This window comes from Bubalus bubalis, chromosome X (genome assembly GCF_019923935.1).
Source record: "Bubalus bubalis isolate 160015118507 breed Murrah chromosome X, NDDB_SH_1, whole genome shotgun sequence".
Classification (NCBI taxonomy): Eukaryota; Metazoa; Chordata; class Mammalia; order Artiodactyla; family Bovidae; genus Bubalus; species Bubalus bubalis.
Window position 1 is genome coordinate 131109167 of NC_059181.1, and position 21980 is coordinate 131131146.

The window sequence follows — 21980 nt, forward strand, 5'->3', positions numbered from 1 at the left end:
AGACATGACTGAGCAACTGAACCAAAACCAAGAAAAACGAAAACTGAATGGCTCAAGTTGGTCGGATTTGATGTGGGAGATTTGTGGAATCTGTTGTTTCTCAATGACCACTGGAGGCAAAACTTGTGGAGTTTTTCAAAAACTGGAATTGAATAGCAGCATTTCACCTAGAATAGAGACACAACCGAGGGGTAACAATACTGCCCTGCTTCCTCTGGTGGCTTGAACTCCCCATTCCCTACCTCTGAGCAGGTTGGAGCATCCCATCATGAAAATATAACCTCAGTGCTGTCTAGGCTGATAGGACTAGGCACAGTCCTCTGGATATTTCGTTCCTCCTGACTGCAGGATTTACTCTGAGGTCTATCCTACACGCAGCCCTTCACACCTGTATGGGAAAGCACAACGCTCTGTATGTAGTCTCCTTTCCAAGAACTCTTTGGCTACAGCCCTTCTTATCAGGTGGCTCCAATACTTTGGCCACCTGATGTGAAAACCCAACTCATTGGAAAAGACCCTGATGCTGGAAAAGATTGAGGGCAGGGGGAGAAAGGGACAGCAGAGGGTGAGATGGTTGGATGGCATTATTGACTCAATGGACATGAGTTTGAGCAGACTCCAGGAGATAGTGAAGGACAGGGAAGCCTGGCATGCTGCAGTGCATGGGGTTGCAAAGAGTCAGACACAACTGAGCAACTAAACAACAAAAGCCCTTGTGAGTCACCATGGCTGATGGGAAAGTGACAACAAGAGAGTCACAGATGAGATCAGGCTGCCCATTTGGACTAAGTACTAAAGAGCTCCTTTCAGCCCAGGAATGCTAGCATTTTCCCTGGGTCTGCCCAGTAGATGAGAACCCTGACTTGCTACTCGGTATGTCAGAACCATCAGCATAAATTTCTCAGCATGTTGTCAACAGGCTTGTCCTGGGCCTAGGCTGAGTAAGTGAGTCTATCTCCAACTTCTGTCAGTTCATACCCTTGTCCCCTCCTAGCCCTACACTGTTCACTTCCCATCCGTTACCTCCGTTGAAACCTGGGCTTTCCCTCCTGAATCATCCAGCTGCGCTAACCATCCGATGTGTGGTTCTTGGTAGATAAGGACCAATAATAAGGACCAGACTAGTACGTCTTAAGTTGTGATGTGATTACAAATCACCTGGGATCCTTGTTAAAATGCAGATTCTGATTCATTTAAGTCGAGTGTGGGACCCAAGATTCTGCATGTTTAACAAGCAGCCTTGGTAGTGCCTGGTGTTGCTATCCAAGGGCCATACTTGAGGCAGCAAAGATGTCAGTGCAGCATCTTTAGGATCTTCTGTCATTGATATGCTGGACCAGGAGTCACACTTTAAATAGCAGGGACAGATACCATCTTCTGAATGAGCTACACACCTGTATGCTTGGAGGAGACTGTGTCCTCTCTTTTCAGCAATTAATGATAGCATCCTTTTATATTGAGGCTAAAACAATCCTTTAGTGTAACCAGAGCTGTGCAGAGGGTGTGGCAAATGTGGACCTTGGCATAGACTATTTTTCTTGGGACCTGGGTTACTTGAATGAGCCTTCCTGGGCACCTGCCCTGTTTCCTGAAGTCAATTGTGCAGGCCAAACTCATTTGGGGTCCAGCCACTCCATTCATCGCATCCACTTTCACAGTGGCTCTGGATGGCTGCTACTGCCATATCACTCATGCTGTGATCTGCATCAGTGGTTAAGACAATGGAAACAGCTACATCATCCAAGGCAAAATCCATTTATTTCATGCTGGAAAAAACAATCTTCTATCCAAGTGGGGCCAGTTAAGTTCTGGGCAGTTGCCATAGCTCTAAGGTTATAGGAAATCTGCCTTTTGCACTATCGAGCTCCCCAGTGGAGAGTAATGTACCCCCTTGAGGAGGCCCCAGGTATCATTAGCACATCAATGCCATGCTGGACAGAGCAAGTCCATTTCTCCTCGGAGGCATAGGGTGGCTAACTCCTGGGGTTGCTAAAATATAACTTTGCTGGAGAAGTTCCCTGCCTTGTTTCTCCCTCTCCCAAAGAAATTCCTGAATCCTTTCCTCCTCAGCATTGCTGCTGATTGTGTGCTTTGCTCAAAATAAACCTTAAAGACTATTTGCATTTGGTTTAGGGGATGCTCTATTACACCAATATTTGCTGAGCTAAACACTGCAGATGGAAAGGTTCCCCTAAGAAGATTCCAGAGCATTGTGATTATGTGGTTTTGATCCAAAATATAAACACGTTTGATGGCCTAAGGGGGTTGTCAAACAGTGTTTTGAAACACACTGGCAAGTTTAAGATGGTTTTAAAAGCAAGCCTACTTGAGGATCCAGAAAGGACCCACACCTACACTCCCTGATAGTGGCATGGGCACGAGTCTAGCTGGACTGGCCCATTGCTGGCTCTGGTGGGGTCTTCAAGCCAAAGAAATGTTTATCATTAACTGTTTCCCTCTTGTCCACTGCCACTGCCCTCTTAAGCTAGTTACTTACATCTCTTGGAGAGTTTAGTAAATACTTTCATCTGCACAGTACCCTACAACTCCATGTTTCTTTTAAAATGATATAGAAGACCTAGCACAGAAGCCAGTGGGATTAAATTTCCAGCCAAGAGGAACTCGCTCAGCCATTTTGATACATCTGTCACTGAGCACTTTGCCTAAATGAGCACAGAAGCTTTCTGTGCATGGTTGACTAGTCCCTCCACTAACCCAATCATTATGATGACTAGCTACATGGTTCCTAATTAGATTCATTTTATTCAAATACGTTTTTAGCCAGTGCAGTTTCCCAACAGTTCATTACTAGAGTCGGCATCTCAACTCTTACTCTCCCTCTATAAACCTCCCAGATTGTAGTTAGTTGAAGCACTCCTAAATTCAGTCATAGCCATATGTTTGTTGATCCTTTGCAACTAGTTACAGCAGTGGGGTATATATCCTGGCTAAATGAAGTCAAGGCCATGGCTTTGATGGCTGTTTGGGCCAATTAGCTTCCTTCTAGTCCACAGGTCTAGACTTTTCCCTCCATCTTGGCCAACCAACATTCTTAATAATCTCTACCTTTGGTGTCAAAGGAGAGTGGCTCTAATAGTAGGGCTGACTTTATTTTCATCTCTTTGTTACTCTCATAGCTGTAGCCAAAGGGTCAATTTTCAAGTGAAACACAAATTAGGGGCCATGAGGGTATATGAGCAGAAATGTTTAGAAAGAAATTTTCTGTATCTGTTCCTCTTTGATCTTATCTCCCTTTTCTCTAAGTCTCAGCCTCCATTTGCCTATTATCAGAATAGAATGCTCTTGATCCATCCTCCAAACTACCTGACAATACCTATTTCTATGATCCTAAAGTGTTAGAAAGCGTTAGTTGCTCAGTTGTGTCTGTAACTGTTTGCAGTCACATGGACTATAGCCCACCAGGCTCCTCTGTCCATGAATTCTCCAGGCAAGAATACTGGAGTGGGTAGCTTTTCCCTTCTTCAGGGGATCTTCCCAACCCAGGGATCGAATCCAGGTCTCCTGCATTGCAGGCGGATTCTTTACCAGCTGAGCCTCAAGGGAAGCCCAAGAATACTGAAGTGGGTAGCCTTTCCCTTCTTCAGGGGATCTTCCCAACCCAGGGATCGAACCCAGGTCTCCTGCATTGTAGGCAGATTCTTTACCATCTGAGCCACAAGGGTCCCCTCAAAATAGAATATTGAAGAAACTGAGTCTCAGAATGGGAAAGGAATAACCACGTGCTCCCCCAATTGAATAAGCCTCTCAAGACTTTCTTAGAAGATAAATCCTAGATTTCAAGCAAGTTGAAACATTTATAATACCTCCTCTGACTTTATCCTATGGGCCAAGAAAAACTTTTAAAGGTTTTTGAGAGTGAGCATGGCTATGACATAATCAAAAGAGAGAAGGTTAAAGTGAGCAGTTTGGATGTAAGGGGAAGGATGGTTGCAGTTAGCCCGAGTAAATACCAAATAACTTTAAAATAACTGGTAGTAATGGGATTGTAAAGGGGAAGACACAGAAAGAATGAACTAATTTGACTTTATGTTTGCCCAGGGCAATGGAAGAGTCAAAGATAATGCTCATATTTGATAACTAGAAAATAAGACAGAAATAGGGAAGTCAGGAAAAGCAAAAACAGCTGCTTTGGAGGCAGGGGGCACAAGCAATGATAAAACCCACCCAGCCTAGTAACATCAGCTCAGCTCCCAAAGTGGTGATTAACTCATGAGAGATATGCCATTATCCAGAGTACTCTGCCTGTGTTTCTGTTGAGCATTCACTTACATTTTGATTGTCCAGTATGCATCCTAGTGGGCCTGAAAGATCCTGGGGTGTCCTCAGGTAGTTAGTTGTACAAAAGTGTGTTCTAGAGTCCTCCTTGTCATGGAGAAACACTTAGAAAAAGGTATGATTTCGTCTTTCCTGGGCAACTGCACAGAGTAATTTCAGCCACTGCTGAGGAAAAAGAAGAGTATGAGCTTGGAAGCCAAACCTGAGTATAGATACCAGCTCCAAAATTTACTAGTTATCTGCTTTTATTCATAAACATGTACCTCTGTGAGACTCAATTTCCTAATCTGTTAACTGGGAATATCTACCTCTCCTTAGGGTTGTTGGGAGGATTAAATATAATAATGTGTATAAATGCTTAGCACTGTGCCCAGCCCAAAGTAGTCATTCAATGAATGTTAGCTCATACTCCTGTCCCAAACTTGGCAGCAAAAGTAAAGGGGCCTCAATTTAAAATCCGAGAAATGGGAGTACAAAATTTATACATAACAGTAACCCCCAAAAATATATTATTCCAACGATGATTTAAAGGCATCATACCATCATCTCTGAGAGATAGTGGTCACCTCCTGTACCCTAAGTTTCTCAAGCCAATAGAGAATGGTTATGAGAGCTTGGAACCTTCATTTCCCTCCATTTCAATCTGATGACCTGTTTGGTGAGATATGTTTTGAGCTAAGTTTTAATGAATGGTTAAGGTAAAGGGTGTATGGGATGGGAAGGAGGGTTTTCTAGGTGTCTAAAACAGCCAGAGTTCATCACTGAAAATTGAAGTTGCTGGAGAAGGCCATGCTCTGATGAGGATGAGTTAAGCCAGGGGTTTGGAGCCTGTGTAGATTACAGTGGGCCCCAGCAGAAAATGGGAATCCCAGCCACATTTGAGGGAGAAGATGTGCTCTAACATTCAACCTTTCTTGTAAAATCTTGGCTCCTCCATGCAAAAGTGTTCAGCAAAGGAGCAGAGCCCTTAAAAAGGTCACAGAGGTCTTGTAGGCAAATCTACAAGGGCTATTCATAAAGATTTTCTTGTTGGATTTTAGCTTTTACTCAATACCAAAATGAATCTTTGTTGAGAAAATGCAACAGAAACATCATTTTACCTTAATACTGAAAGTTAAATCATGAAAAGGGTTATGGTTATGTTCAAGTTGGGATCTACCCCTGGGTAAACCATTTTCTCTCTCTGGACTTCAGCTTCTCTTTCGTGCAATGCAGAGACTGGGACCATTGCTAAATTCTGGCTCTCATGTTTGAGAATTCTAAGAGACATCAGAGAATTCTGGAAACCTAAAGCCACCTAACTTCTCTGCAGCTTAGGCAACATTCAGTCACTCTTCCTGGAGCCCAAGTCCTGTAACCTCCTCCATACTTCTAAACCCACCCTCAGACCCCCATGGGAAAAGCTCAATTGAAAGAAAATAGTCAAAATAAGTTGATCTTGGTGATATCTTTATAATGTGTGCTTCTTTTTTTTAGTATGGGAAGGCACATGAAAATGCTTATTTACCTTGTAAGTTTTGCACATCCCACTTTGAGTGTTTCCCAAACAGTTTTTAGACTACAGTATTAAGTCAAAGGAAACTTTTTTTCCTCAAGTGAAAAGCATGTTCTCCATTGTCCTTCAGGACTGTATACATTCATCCTTCTGTATCATCTAGGCAAAATCTTGCCCTTAATATTACCTTTGACAGCCTTCCTATTGCAACAGGATTAGCTACAGTCCTTTGCAATAAGACAGCATTTTGCTTTTCTACATTTCTTTTTCTTGGGGATGGTCTTGATTCCTGTCTCCTGTACAATGTCACGAACCTCTGTCCATAGTTCATGAGGCACTCTGTCTATCAGATCTAGTCCCTTAAATCTATTTCTCACTTCCACTGTATAGTCATAAGGGATTTGATTTAGGTCATACCGGAATGGTCTAATGGTTTTCCCTACTTTCTTCAATTTCAGAATTTGGCCATAAGGAGTTCATGATCTGAGCCACAGTCAGCTCCCAGTCTTGTTTTTGCTGACTGTATAGAGCTTCTCCAACTTTGGCTGCAAAAAATATAATCAATCTGATTTTGGAGTTGACCATCTGGTGATGTCCATGTGTAGAGTCTTCTCTTGTGTTGTCAGAAGAGGTTGTTTGCTATGACCAATGTGTTCTCTTGGCAGAACTCTATTAGCCTTTGCCCTGCTTCACTCTGTACATCAAGGCCAAATTTGCCTGTTACTCCAGGTGTTTCTTGACTCCCTACTTTTGCATTCCAGTCCCCTATAATGAAAAGGCCTTACAAATAGCTGTGAAAAGAAGGGAAGCAAAAAGCAAAGGAGAAAAGGAAAGATATAAGCATCTGAATGCAGAGTTCCAAAGAATAGCAAGGAGAGATAAGAAAGCCTTCCTCAGTGATCAATGCAAAGAAATAGAGGAAAACAATAGAATGCAAAGACTAGAGATCTCTTCAAGAAAATTAGAGATACTAAGGGAACATTTTATGCAAAGATGGGATCAATAAAGGACAGAAACTGTAGGGACCTAACAGAAGCAGAAGATATTCAGAAGAGGTGGCAAGAATACACAGAACTGTGCAAAAAAGAGCTTCACAACCCAGATAATCACGATGGTGTGATCACTCACCTAGAGCCAGACATCCTGGAATGTGAAGTCAAGTGGGCCTTAGAAAGCATCACTACGAACAAAGCTAGTGGAGGTGATGAAATTCCAGTTGAGCTCTTTCAAATCCTGAAAGATGATGCTGTGAAAGTGCTGCACTCAATATGCCAGCAAATTTGGAAAACTCAGCAGTGGCCACAGGACTGGAAAAGGTCAGTTTTCATTCCAATCCCAAAGAAAGGCAATGCCAAAGAAAGCTCAAACTACTGCACAATTGCACTCATCTCACATGCTAGTAAACTAATGCTCAAAATTCTCCAAGCCAGGCTTCAGCAATACATGAACTGTGAACTTCCAGATGTTCAAGCTGGTTTTAGAAAAGGCAGAGGAACCAGAGATCAAATTGCCAACATCCACTGGATCATCAAAAAAGCAAGAGAGTTCCAGAAAAGTATCTATTTCTGCTTTATTGACTATGCCAAAGCCTTTGACTGTGTGGATCACAATAAACTGTGGAAAATTCTTAAAGAGATGGGAATACCAGACCACCTGACCTGTCCCTTGAGAAACCTGTATGCAGATCAGAAAGCAACAGTTAGAACTGGACATGGAACAACAGACTGGTTCCAAATAGGAAAAGGAGTACGTCAAGGCTGTATATTGTCACCCTGCTTATTTAACTTATATGGAGAGTACATCAAGAGAAATGCTGGGCTGGAGGAAGCACAAGCTGGAATCAAGATTGCCAGGAGAAATATCAATAACCTCAGATATACAGATGACACCACCCTTATGGCAGAAAGTGAAGAAGAACTAAAGAGCCTCTTGATGAAAGTGAAAGAGGAGAGTGAAAAAGTTGGCTTAAAGCTTAACATTCAGAAAACTAAGATCATGGCATCCAGTCCCATCGCTTCATGGCAAATAGATGGGGAAACAGTGGAAACAGTGTCAAACTTTATTTTTCTGGGCTCCAAAATCACTGCAGATGATGATTGCAGCCATGAAATTAAAAGATGCTTACTCCTTGGAAGGAAAGTTATGACCAACCTAGAAAGCATATTAAAAAGAAGAGAGATTTCTTTGCCAACAAAGGTCCATCTAGTCAAGCCGTCTAGTTTTTCCAGTGGTCATGTATGGATGTGAGAGTTGGACTGTGAAGAAAGCTGAGCGCCAAAGAATTGATGCTTTTGAACTGTGGTGTTGGAGAAGACTCTTGAGAGTCCCTTGGACTGCAAAGATATCCAACCAGTCCATCCTAAAGGAGATCAGTCCTGGGTGTTCACTGGAAGGACTGATGTTGAAGCCGAAACTCCAATACTTTGGCCACCTGATGCGAAGAGCTGACTCATTGGAAAAGACCCTAATGCTGGGAAAGATTGAGGGCAGGAGGAGAAGGGGACAACAGAGGATGAGATGGTTAGATGGCATCACCGACTCAATGGACAGGGGTCTGGGTGGACTCTGGGAGTTGGTGATGGACAGGGAGGCCTGGCATGCTGCTGTTCATGGGGTCACAAAGAGTCAGACATGACTGAGCAACTGAACTGAACTGACATGAGCTTTGCAATCAGATCCAGAGCCCTTTTGTCTATTTTTCTTTTTACTTTTTATTTTATATTGCAGTGTAGGTAATTAACTTTGTTGCATAACATTGAGCAGAGTTTCCTGTGCTATAGAGCAGGTCCTTGTTGGTTATCCATTTTAAATATAGCAGTGTGTACATGTCCATACCACACTCCCAATCTATCTAATTCCGCCTTTCATTCTTGACCCAGAAGTTCCATTTCCTTTCCTTCTCTCTGCTAGCCATCATCCATACCTCCCCCTCCCCAATGTTGAGAGGTTTGGTCTGGCCTTGCTTTCTCAAACTTGAGAATAGTGAAGAATGTTTCCAGGTAAGTCACTTTCCTAATAGGAAGCCTTTTGCTTAATGGAAAGCAAGCACATATTTTCTGAACTCAAGTTCCAGCTGGGTCAATTCATTTCACAGGCCACAAATGTAAATTATTATGTACAAAGGGAAGCCCAGGATGTGAAAGCTCAATGCAAAATATACCCACTTCTGGGAACTGACTCAAAGCTCTCCCCTGCTGGAGGAGGGGTAGCAAGGTGAGGGGCCATCTTCATAATTGTGGCCACTTGGTGCTACTTGGAATAGATCAGACCTGGGAAGAAGGTAAAGTGTGGCTGACTGGTAGCATTTCTTCCCCAACCTATAAACGGAGCCCCTTTTTAGAAGGCTGCTGTGCTCACCACTATACCACCAATGCTGCATGGCAGGGGACCTTTTTAACCAAATGCATAAAGCCTTCTCCCACAGCCACAAAACCAGAGCTGGCAAGTGCATTCTTTGGTTGAGATCTACAGTCAGTTCTCTCCTGCAGATGCCCATAAAGTACCTGCTAATACTCAAACTGCTCACCACTTGTTTGGCTGCCAGATTCCGTCATGTGATCAGTGCTGGAAATCATGGATTTCAAGGGCATTAAAAGCCAAGTGAGGAAATGTTATATAAGAAACCCTATTAATGGGCATGATCAATCATCCCATGACATCTATTAAGTGTGCAGCAGTCCACAGAGAAACTTTGAGATGACTCGTACCCTCTGTGAGTTTGCATTGCAGGCAGCCTATCCCAGGGCAATTATCTACCTATCAAATAGAAACATGAAGGATTTGTGCACAAGCACTGTAGCAGCCCCTTTCATCCACACTCAGTTGTTTTTATTCTTTAAAAAAAATTTATTGAAGCATTGTTGATTTACAATGAATGGTATGTTAATTTCTGCAGTACAGTAAAGTGATTCAGCTATACATATATTCTTTTTTGGGCTCCCCTGATAGCTCAGCTGGTAAAGAATCTGCCTGCAATGCAGGAGACCCTGGTTCAATTCCTGGATCAGGAAGTTCCCCTGGAGAAGGGAAAGATTACCCACTCCAGTATTCTTGGGCTTCCCTAGTGGCTCAGACAGTAAAGAATCGACCTGCAATGTGGGAGACCTGGGTCCAATCCCCGGGTTGGGAAGATCCCCTGAAGAAGGGAAAGGCTACCCACTCCAGTATTCTTGCCTGGAGAATCCCATGGACAGAGAAGCCTGGAGGGCTACAGTCCATGAGGTCGCAGAGTCAGACACAACTGAGCACAGTATTCTTTTTCATATTATTTTCCATCTTGGTTTAATCACAGGATATTGAATATAGTTCCCTGTGCTACACAGTAAGACCTTGTTGTTTATTTATTCTTTACTTTTTTTATATCAGACCTTGTGTGGTTGAGAATCAGAAGGCTTGCCTATTGTACTTTTCCCAGACCTTAAGCAAATCTACTCCAGATGGTCTTCTAAATTTCCTTTCAGCTGACAGTCCAAAACAGGTTTACTTTAACTCAGTGAAACTGACATAACTATTTGGAAATACTTTCTCAGTTTATGGTGTGGAGAATGGGGCGACATAATTCACCAGCAGGAATAGAAAATTCATAATGAAGAACTGGATGAAAAAGAAAAATGGAAAACTCAGGATTATATGCATTGCTAGTTTCAGGGCCAACTTTAAACTTGATAAGTAGTTGGAAATGGCCTCCTCTGTGGGATATTTGGGTATCAGGAATACCTCAAACAATACTCTCCCACCAAATTGTTGTCTACAATTTCTCCTATAACGGTTGCCCTTTTGCTTTAGGGTTTTGATCCTAATTCAAAACATAACTTCTTGGGACTTCCCTGGTGGTCCAGAGCCTAAGACTCCAAGCTCCCAGTGCAGGGGACCTGGGTTTGATCCCTGGTAAGGGAACTAGATCCCACATGCCACAACTAAGAGTTTGCATGCCACAACTAAAAAGATTCCGTATGCCACAATGAACAAAAGATCCTGTGTGCTATAACTAAGATCCAGCACAGCCAAATAGATAAATATTTAAAAAATAAAACATAGCTTCTTCATGGAGGGGCTCACAATTGAAGCTTTAAGCACTCATGAACAGTCTAGTCTGAGAAAAGGATAGGATTTAGAATGAAGGAGGAATTGTATTGGGGGAGAGGAAAAGGACACAGAACTGGGACACCAGGGGCACCTTCTGTTCACTGACTCTACAAATTAGCTAAAGTCCCATCCTAATAAGGCAGCTGAAGGAAGAGATGTGCTGAGGGTCAGTGCATAATGAAAGGGAAACTTAAGCAAACACAATTATGAGGAATGAAGACCTCAGGGAAATCTTAATTTGCCTTGGGTAAATTGGGCTGGGTGTTGGTGAATATTTGTTTCTTATCCCGTTCCATAAAACCCACAGACTGACATCCACATGCAAACACAGAGGGGTCCTTGATCTTCCCATCTCAAACTCCTCGCACACAGAAGAGTTTGTGCTCTAGCATCTCAAATTTAGACAATCACTATCTATATTTTTGTGGAAATCAAATATGATTAAATCAGGTTAAAGCAAAAACAAAATAACAAAATGTGGGTTCAAATGCACTATGGGATGTGTACATATAGCTAACTCACTTTGCTGTACATTAGAAACTAACACAACATTGTAAAGCAACTATACTCCAATAAAAATTAATTTTTAAAAAAGAATTTTATTTGGAAGGGAATCAGAATTTTGTTTTTATGCACTACACACTGGACCCAGGCCTTCTATTCTTGATTTAATAAAGAAGAGCTTTGCTTGAGAATCAGCCCTCATTTCAAATCTAAAGGCATTTTTGATTACCTGATTTGCTTTGAAAAATAAAGGAAAGGCCTCTATCAATTTGTTTCTTATCTCTGTGACATGTTTTTAGTGAAAAGTTTTTGCCTATTTTTGTCAAATGTATTACTTTGCTTTATGCTATTGTAAGTTTTAATGTTTACACTTATATTATCTGTTGGTAGTATATAGAAATGCAATTAGATTTTTTTAATTAAAAAAAAAACGTGCTATGGGCATCTTTCCATGAATTCTTTTTAAAGAAAAGTACCCTTTGTACTGATAATAGGAATAGTCACATCCTGAAGTATTGGATTTGAGTTCAGACTTTTGAATATCAAGTTTCTTAGATATGGCAAAACATAACATGAAGTAACTGAATTGGGTTCATCATCTCTCTTTCCTCTGCCTCTTTCTGTTCTTCACTTGTATCTCAGCAATCACCTTCAGATTCCATATGTAGCTTCTCCCATTCACTTACTTTGCCACCATATACAAGAGAAAGTTGTCTGAAATTCCACGGAGACCAAAGAAGTTGTAAGAAATGGAGAGAATGGTTTGCATAATGCTTGGGTTCCAAGCCCAGGTGAGCACTCGAATAAGAGCAGGAGAATAAATTTTCGTTTGTCTCCTTTTATCTCACGTAATTTTTGGATGAATAAGAATATTAATTTCACAAAATGTCAAATTTCTGTTAATTAGAATATATCACAGACAGTATTAAATGTCAAATAAGCTGTATTAAAATATCTGTGACACATATTACAGACACAGTGTCATTAATGTATAAAAGTCCTTATGATCAATAAGAAAAACTAATATCACAGTAGAAATCTGAACAAAGCAAATAGATAGGAAATTCTCAAGATAAAGCATAAACATGGACACAAAAAGTGAAAAATCACTAACTTTGCTAACAATAAATGAAACGCTAGCAGAAAAGAACTTTCTTATATTCCCCTATCAAATGGGCAAATATATTATTCAATGCTAGGCAGCAGGCAGAGAGATAAGTACTCTCATATTCTGCTGATGGGAAAAGAAAATGATATGACCTTTCTGGAGGGCAAATTGGCAATATGTATCTAAAGCATTCAACGTGTTCACAAATGTTTGGCCTGACATCCCTTCCTCTAGACATTTCTCCTATGGAAATATTAATAATTAGAGATGCTGTATGAGTGTTTTCATCACAGCATTATTCACAATAGGTAGAGATTAGAAATAGCTGAAGTCTTCATGTTGGGGAATGGTTAAATAAATTACAGTATGTCTAATGGATGGAATATTGTATAGACATTAAAGTTATGATTTGAAACATTTAATAACATAAGAAAATATCCATGATATGTTAAATTTTTTAAAAGATAGGACACAATTGTTCAATCCATTTTACTAAAATAAAAATTCTACAGAATATTTATATTTAAGCACATGGAAAGAAATACACCAATGCTAACAGTGGTTATCTCTGAGCTGTAGAGTCACCCATACTTTTATTTTTTTCATCTTTGTGTCTTCTCAAATGTCCAAATTAAGCATGTGTTAATTTTGTACTTAGAAAAACACAGATGCTACCTCAGAAGAAAAAAGACATTTGTAAAGTGCTTTGAGTCCATTAGAGTCTACTTCCCACACAATGACACAATGTTCCCAGGTTCCTCATCTACCACAAGAAAAAGCAATTTACAAACCTTCCTTCAGCCTCTGTGCCTTTGTCTGCTTAATTCTGGAATATATATATATATATATATATATATATATATATGAAGGCAATGGCAACCCACTCCAGTACTCTTGCCTGGAAAATCCCATGGACAGAGGAGCCTGGTAGGCTGCAATCCATGGGGTCATGAAGAGTCGGACACGACTGAGCAACTTCCCTTTCACTTTTCATTTTCATGCATTGATGGCAACCCACTCCAGTGTTCTTGCCTGGAGAATCCCAGGGATGGAGGAGCCTGGTGGGCTGCCGTCTATGGGGTTACACAGTCAGACATGACTGAAGTGACTTAGCAGCATATATATATGTATATATGGGCTTCTGGGGTGGCTCAGTGGTAAAGAATCCACCTGCAATGCAGGAGACGAGGGTTCAATCCCTGGGCCGGGAAGATCCCCTAGAGAAGAAAATGGCAACCCACTCCAGTATTCTTGCTTGGGAAATCCCATGGACAGAGGAGTCTGGAGGGCTATAGTCCATGGAGTCTCAAAAGAATGAGACATGACTTAGCAACTAAAATGATGATGATTAGCCCTTCTTGGATCATGTTTTTCTTAACAAGAACTTTATTGCCAGTCATGAAAGACACCTAAGAAAAGAGTCCTGCTTCCATAAACCTCATTTGTATTGGGTAGCCATTACAACAGGTCAGTTGTTCTCAGCTCTGGTTGTACATGAGAAGTACCCAAGAAGTTTAAAATAAAACAAAGCTGGAAATCACTTCCAGTGATTCTGATTTAATTCGTCCAGAGTAGACCTTGGACATCAATATTTTAAAGTTTCCAAGGTGATTATAGGGGCTTCCTTGGTGGCTCAGACAGTAAAAAAAAAAAAAAAAAAAAAATTGCCTGCAATGCAGGAGACCTGGGTTCAATCCCTGGGTCGGGAAGGTCCCCTGGAGAAGGAAATGGCAACCCACTGCAGTACTCTTGCTTGGAGAATTCCATGGACAGAGGAGTCTGGTGGGCTACAGTCCAGGGGGTTGCAAAGAGTCAGACAAGACTGAGTAACTCACACTTTCACTTTCAAGGTGATGATAATGCACAACCAGAGTTGAGAAACCCAGAGGTAAGTGAAGACTCAGAAAAATAAAGTAATGCTTTCTTAAGCTGAATTCAGTTGAGCAAGATAGGCAGGATTGAAACTGACCCTCAGAGGATCTTTTTACACTACTGGTCTCTGAGATACCCACAAGGTACCAGCTGTTCATTTGTTAAATTCCATAACCTAAAGATCACAGCTCCCACATCACCAACTTCCATATTCATTATCTGCATGACCCCAGGAGATGGGCAGATCCCAAAATAATGCTCAACATCCTCTTTTCCTTTGCTTCCAAACTCACCTGTGTTAAGGCCACTGCTAAAAGGCACCTGTGTTAGTTGGAAGGGTAACACATTACTCCATTAGCCATTTTTATGCTGGCACCTAGAAAAGGACAGAATGCTGAGAGACAGGGACATAGGACAAAGGTGTTTTGACATGGGGAAGGGGGAAAGAAAAGGCCAGGAGTGGAGGTGATAGGTCCAGTTTGGCTACTGGATAGACAGGGAACATCAGGATCTTGTGTGACATCAAGAAGATGGAAGGGCTCTGTCCACTTTATAACATTGCCAAGGGCATCCATAAACAAGACCTATCGAGTAGGCTTGGCAACATAACGTACTTGAAAGAGCACTAAATTGGAAGTGAAGGCACTTGCTTCTAGGGCCAAGACTAGGGTGAGGCAAGCGAGAATACATTTGGACAACTCTAAGAAAGTGGCTTTTTAGGGGGTAGGGGAAGTGAGGAGATGTTGGTCAGTTATGCAAGGTGAATAAGTTCTGGAGATCTAAGGTACATGGTGGTATACCTTAACTACAGTTAACAGTACTTCTGGTGACTACAGTAAGCAAGACTGTATTGTACACTTGACATTTGCTGAGGGTAAATATTAAGTGATCTCACCACACACACTCAAGAACTAAAATGGTAACTAAGTCAGATGACAGATGTATTCATTAGCTTGACTGTGCTGATCACTTCACATCGTAAACGTATATCAAAACATCAAGCTTTATACCTTAAATATATATACTTTCTGTGTCAATTATACCTCAAGACAATTGAAAAAAAAAAGACAAACCAAAAATAAAAAGCCTTGTGCCCTAGCTGCTTCTCTGGCTTCACTCTACTACCAGCCCTGCTGACTTAGGTTCTACTCTTGCTTCTGACTTTATACTAGCTATGTGATCTTGAGCAAGTCACTTCTTCTCTCTAAACACCACCCCTCCAAACCAGAGCAGCTCCACTTCTATCTGTCTTATAAGTTGGGCTTCCATAAAATTTTCATTTGGAAAGAGTTCCAGAGCTTTAAATTTTTTCTATGACTTCTCTAAATCACCTGTAAGAGTCCTTCTAGCTTGTAATGTGTGATTCTATGACTGGAAAAAGCAAACCACAAGAATTTTCATGGGCCATTTTGAGTCTTTTTCAACCTGAAAAGGCAGTTTCCAGCACAGTCCAATGGGACAAATATTGAATCACCCTCTGGGAAAGATCAATTTTCCTCTCTAGATCCCTGGTGGCTCAGATGGTAAAGAATCTATCTACCATGCAGGAGAGCCGGGTTCGATCCCCGGGTCAGGAAAATCCCCTGGAGAAGGGAATGGCACCCACTGCAGTATTCTTGCCTGGAGAATTCAATGGACAGAGGAGCCTGGCCAGTTACAGTCTATGGGGTCACAAAGAGTCAAACACGACTGAGCAACTAACACACAGAACATTTCTAGGGGGTCAGCAGTCCCTTTGGGAGCATTATGGGAAATTCCCTGAAAATCCTCACCAGGCACAGAATGCTAAAAATGTCAGCGCTTGTGTGGAGCCCATTTGTCAATATTAGAGCCCCCCCACCCCCGCCCCATCATCTGGGGACTGCTAGACACCATGTCAGAAGTACAGATGGTGTGGCTCGGAAAGACCTGGGACAGGTTCATGAGCAACAACAGGTGTTGCCAGCCCATGCTGAAATATGTAAAGCAGAAAGGAGAAAATTATCCCCAGCTCTATTTCCTTGGGTGTCTTCATTACCAACATCCATATGTCAGTATCTTATTTTTTACTCTTTTGTGTTTTCAGATCAAATACTAAATTTATTCAGCATAGAGTAGCTTTTCATTTTGTACATTGAACAAAATCCTGACCTTCACTCCCTTTGTGAAAATGATTTTGACAATTGTAGATTTGAGATTTTTTTTTTTGTATCTGCTGTCATTCCTGTCACGAGGTCAACCCAACAGTCACAGATTGAATTCCCTAGGAGCAGATTCTGAGATGGAAATTTCCATGCAAAATTTTACTGCAGAGTACTCTTATTAAAAACACTTGTGGGAACCAACAAAGACATACTGTATAACACAGGGAACTCTACTCATTATTCTGTGATAACCTGTATGAGAAAAGAATCTAAAAAAGAATATATATATATATATATATATATATATATATGTGTGTGTGTGTGTGTGTGTGTGTGTGTAAATATATGTATTCACTGAATCACTTGACACTAACACAACATTGTAAATCAAATATACTCCAATAAAATCAAAATTTTAAAAAAAACATTCATGGGAGGAAAAGAAGGAAGCAGCTTTGAGCAGAAGAAGATAGGCTGCAGTCATAACAAGGCCTCAACCTATCCTTCACATAGCCCTGAAGTTGGGATGGCCCATTAGAGTTACCCTATTTGGAGTGAAAATATCTACTGCTTCATTGACTACACCAAAGCCTTTAACTGTGTGGGTCACAACAAACTGTGGAAAATTCTTAGATGGGAATACCATACCACTTTACCTGCCTCCTGAGAAACCTGTATGCAGGTCAAGAAGCAACAGTTAGAACTGGACATGGAATAATGCACTGGTTCAAAATTGGGAAAGGAATACGTCAAGGCTGTATATTGTCACCCTGCTTATTTAACTTATATGAAGAGTAAGTACATCATGCAAAATGCTGGGTTAGATGAAGCTCAAGCTGGAATCAAGATTGCTGGGAGAAATATCAATAGCCTCAGATATGCAGATGACACCACTCTAATGGCAAAAAGCAAAGAGGAACTAAAGAGCCTCTTGATGAAAGTGAAAGAGGAGAGTGAAAAAGCTAGCTTAAAACTCAACATTCAAAGAACTAAGATCATGGCATCTGGTCCCATCACTTCATGGCAAATAGGGGAAAAAGTGGAAGCAGTGACAGATTTTACTTTCTTGGGCTACTAAATCACTGTGGATGGTGACTGCAGACATGAAATTAAAAGACCCTTGCTCCATGGAAGGAAAGCTATGACAAACCCAGACAGTCTATCCAAAAGCAGAAACATCATTTGTTGACAAAGTCCATCTAGTCAAAGCTATGGTTTTTTCTAGTAGTCATGTATGGGTGTGAGAATTGGACCATAAAGAAGGCTGATTGACAAAGAATTGATGCTTTTAAACTGTGGTGTTGGAGAAGACCCTTGAGAGTCCCTTGGACTGTAAGAAGATCCAAACTGTCAATCCCAAAGGAAATCAGCCCTAATTATTCATTGGAAGGACTGATGCTGAAGCTGAAGCTCCAATACTTTGGTCACCTGATTTGAAGAGCTGACTCATTGGAAAAGACCCTGATGCTGGGAAAGATTGAGGGCAAAAACCAATGGGAGCAGCAGAGGATGAGATGGTTGGATGGCATCACCGACTCGATGGATATGAGTTTGAGCAAGCTCCAGGAGATAGTAGAGGACAAAGGAGCCTGGCATGCTGCAGTTAATGGGGTTGCAGAGTCAGACACAACTTAGTGACTGCAGCTGCTGCTGCTGCCGCCAAGTCGCTTCAGTCGTGTCCGACTCTGTGCGACCCCACAGACGGCAGCCCACCAGGCTCCCCCTTCCCTGGGATTCTCCAGGCAAGAACACTGGAGTGGGTTGCCATTTCCTTCTCCAATGCACGAAAGCGAAAAGTGAAAGTGAAGTTGCTCAGTCATGTCCGACCCTCAGCAACCCCATGGACTGCAGCCTTCCAGGGTCCTCCGTCCATGGGATTTTCCAGGCAAGAGTACTGGAGTGGGGTGCCACTGCCTTCTCCATCTTAGACTGAACAACAATTTGGAGTGAAAGGTTTATGCCTGGATTCCCCATAACAACCAGTCACTGGAGGCAGGTTTCCCTGGGAAGGAAGTATTGCTTGAAGCTAGGCAACTCTCTTCAGGAAACGACTTTCCCAGAGTCTGAAGGAGTAAGTCCTTTGGCTGAAGGGGGATCTGGACGGCAGAGTCTTTACCAAGACAACTCTCTTGTTTAGCAAGAGTAGCCCAACAACCGCTCCAGCAGGATTGGATTGGCCGTAGCTGTGGCCCAACTCTTCATCCACAATCACTTTGGCGCTCCTCTATTGTCATGTTCCTGTCTTATCTTGAAAGTGTGAAAGTGTTAGCCGCTCAGTTGTGCCCAACTCTTTGTGACCCCATGGACGGCAACCTGCCAGGCCCCTCTGTCCATGGAATTCTCCAGGCAAGAAAAGAATACTGGAGTGAGTTGCCATTTCCTTCTCCAGAGGATCTTTCTGACCCAGGGATCGAACCTGGGTCTCCTACACTACACTGCAGGCAGATTCTTTACCGACTATGCTACCAGGGAAGCCTGTGTTATCTTGGTTGAATGCAAATGGCAAGTAGTCTATCGTTCAGCCAGTTACCTATGTGGTAGCTCTCATTCTTTAAACCAAAGAAGAAACAGAAGTTGGACAGCAGCAGTGGTTTGGAATCAGGATGAGGGAATTTCCTGCTCAAATAAAAGTAGCTTTCAGTATTGCAAAGTTGAGCACATTAAAGCTCACACACAGTGGAGGACAATTCTGAAGCTGCTAAAACAGCAGACTTATTTTTATAAAGCCAAGGCTTTTGTTATATGCACCTCACCTCCTACAAGCACTGACACCTGCTTCTGCCCTGCCTCCAGAGTCAAACTTTGCTTTTTTCTTTTTTTCCTGCCTCAAACTCACATTTACTGTCTTTGGTCAGCTGTAACAGGAAACAGTCAAACTATAACAAATTAGGTATGAAAACCAATGAAAGTGCTCTTTTTTGGTGGATTGCTCACTGACATGCACCTCACTGAGGTGACCGTTCCCCCGGAGCTGCTGAGTACACAGCCACACATGCTCGCAGATACAAAGAAACTCTGCGTGGTGAGAAGATACTACAGAGTTAAGCCACAGTTCTGACTTGCTCAGAAATGTGAGCGAGGCTCATAGCCCAGAAGGCCCCAGATCCAAGTTCATTGAGAAACCAGTATGCTTTTTCTATTTAATTTTCGAATAGGTGATGCATCCACATGGTTCAGAGAACAAAAGTATAAAAAGATCTATAAAATCAGTGTTTATTAAGCGCCTTTGCATTTGTGGCAGTAGGCAGCATATAGAGCAGCACTCATTTGTCATCCATGTCTTCCAGGAGCTTATGCTCTGAGCAGACAGCATGGGTTGTATTTTTAAATCTTTATTGTTTTCGTACTTATAGAAAATAATACCTGCTTCTTGTAAAAAAGTCAAACATTACATAAATAAATGACAGGGCAAGTAGAAGTTCTTGGTAGTTCTACACCTCCGAGATAATTACTGCCAATTCTGTCAAATTATTTTCTATACACTTCAGATTTTTTTTTACAGAAATGGAACTACACTACAAATGCTATTTTGTAGCTTTTTCCTATGGAATAGTATACTGCAGTAATTTTTATTTTTGTTATATAGAGATTGAGCTATCTCTTTAACAGTAGCATAGTATTCCATGTTTATGTACTATGCTTTATTTATCCAGTTCTAGTTTGAATTTTTAAATGCCTATTGTACAGTTCTTCAAATTGGTTTATCCACGGCTTGTAACTGATTTACCTTGATTTAAATCTACACATCTCAGGAGAATGTATAAGTACTCAGTAACAGAAGCTTCATGGAGAAAGAGAGTCAGCCACAAAGGTCTATAGGTAGGAGGAGATGCCCGGAAAAGGGACAGACAGGTGCAACTGCCTTGAATATAATGAGAGCACTGCATAAGTGGATAAGACCATCTTTCAGATTTGAGCAACTGTGAAAATAGGGGAGAAATGAGGATTTGGATAGGGTGAATTTTTTAAAAGGGAGATAAAAGTAGATTGGAATGGAACGAGTCTTGATGCATGGATGGAGAGTTGTTATACAGCAAAGGTTTTATGAAGAGAATTGACATGCTTTAGTTGAATTCAAGCTTGAAATTAATTAACAAAATAATATGGCTATTTAGAAGTATTAGCAATGTGAGGGTGCTAAAATAACAGCCCATATCAAAGCAAGCAATAATCCACATTGGTCAAATCACATATGAATTATCAGGATCAATAAAATATTGACAAATGTCCGTAGCAGAGAGACAGAACAGTGAGGGAACCTATCATGAAACTGTTGAAGGATTGGGGCACTTTTAGCCTGAAAAAAAGAAAGATAATGGGATATAGGCATATGCTGTTTTTAAAAATGTGAAGGACTATCACATGGAAAGGGGGTTCAGTTTGTCTCTTTGGTTCCAAAATAGTAGAACAGGATGAGCAAGCAGAGATTACAAGAATGTAGGTTTTGACTCAACAGATAAAATACTTGTATTTTGCTAAAGGGTATATTTTTAAAGTTTAGTTTCAATATAGCAAGATGCCCTGTGTAATTTCATTACTAGTATTATTCAGCCAATACTTGCTTCATCAATAGTACAGAAGTAAAATTCAACCTTGTCCTTGCTGAATGTTCATAAAATTCTTAATTAGTGGGATTCAAAATTCATTGTACATTTCTTAAGAAAGATTTTCCAACACTTTAATCTTTTCTTTCCTATGCTTATTTCTTAATCTCATGTCTTGGCCCACCATGTGCCCTCAACTCCCACTAAAGCAGAGAGCACATCAAAAAGCCACATGAAAATGTAAATCTGAGCAATGAATACATGTGGTTAGTTTAAAAAGAGTAAGCATTAACATTTAAAGCAATGGTCATTTACTCCTATCTGTAATTTTGAGCTCCTGTGCTGAAATTGCTCATTTGGAAATTACCAAGTGCTTGGGTCTCATTTGCGATCTTCTTCGCGCATATACCCAGCACACGAGAGGCATCGTGACCGCCTGAGTCACTGCTGCCATCTCCCCGAAGCACGCTCTCCAAACGTCAAGACCATTTTCTCTGGTGCAATGAAGATGACCCCTGACTGTAACCTGCTTATACTACAGGGTGAGCCTGAGGTGGCACAGAACCTGGAATGTGTTCCAAGAGCGGCACCGTTGTCCTCCATTCTCTCCTCCTCCTGTAGCCAAATCGTTAGGTCACAGATTATTTGGGTCTTGCAAATCATCCCCATTACCCACTTCCATTAGTCATTACCTTAATATAAATGGAAAACAATTTTAATGGAGCAAAAGGAGCTGCTTTTGACCGTATCCCAATCAAATAATGTCTGTGCCTGATGAAATTATACCCAGATTATGGATTCATGCAGAAGCAAAAATATAGACATGATATAATATTAAGAGATATGAATACTCTCAAAGACCAGTACATATGAAACCCTTGTGCTCTTCTGTGACTCATACAGACTGTTCTTTCCAGCTTCTCAAACCCTGATTCTAAAAAGTTTACCCAAAA

The 21980-nt window shown here is 41.3% G+C and overlaps 1 protein-coding gene across 6 annotated transcripts in view; it reads left to right on the plus strand.

Moving 5' to 3' along the window:
• GRIA3 (glutamate ionotropic receptor AMPA type subunit 3) overlaps positions 1 to 21980 on the plus strand; it is a 309119-nt gene that overhangs the window by 129231 nt on the left and 157908 nt on the right. The window lies entirely within an intron of this gene.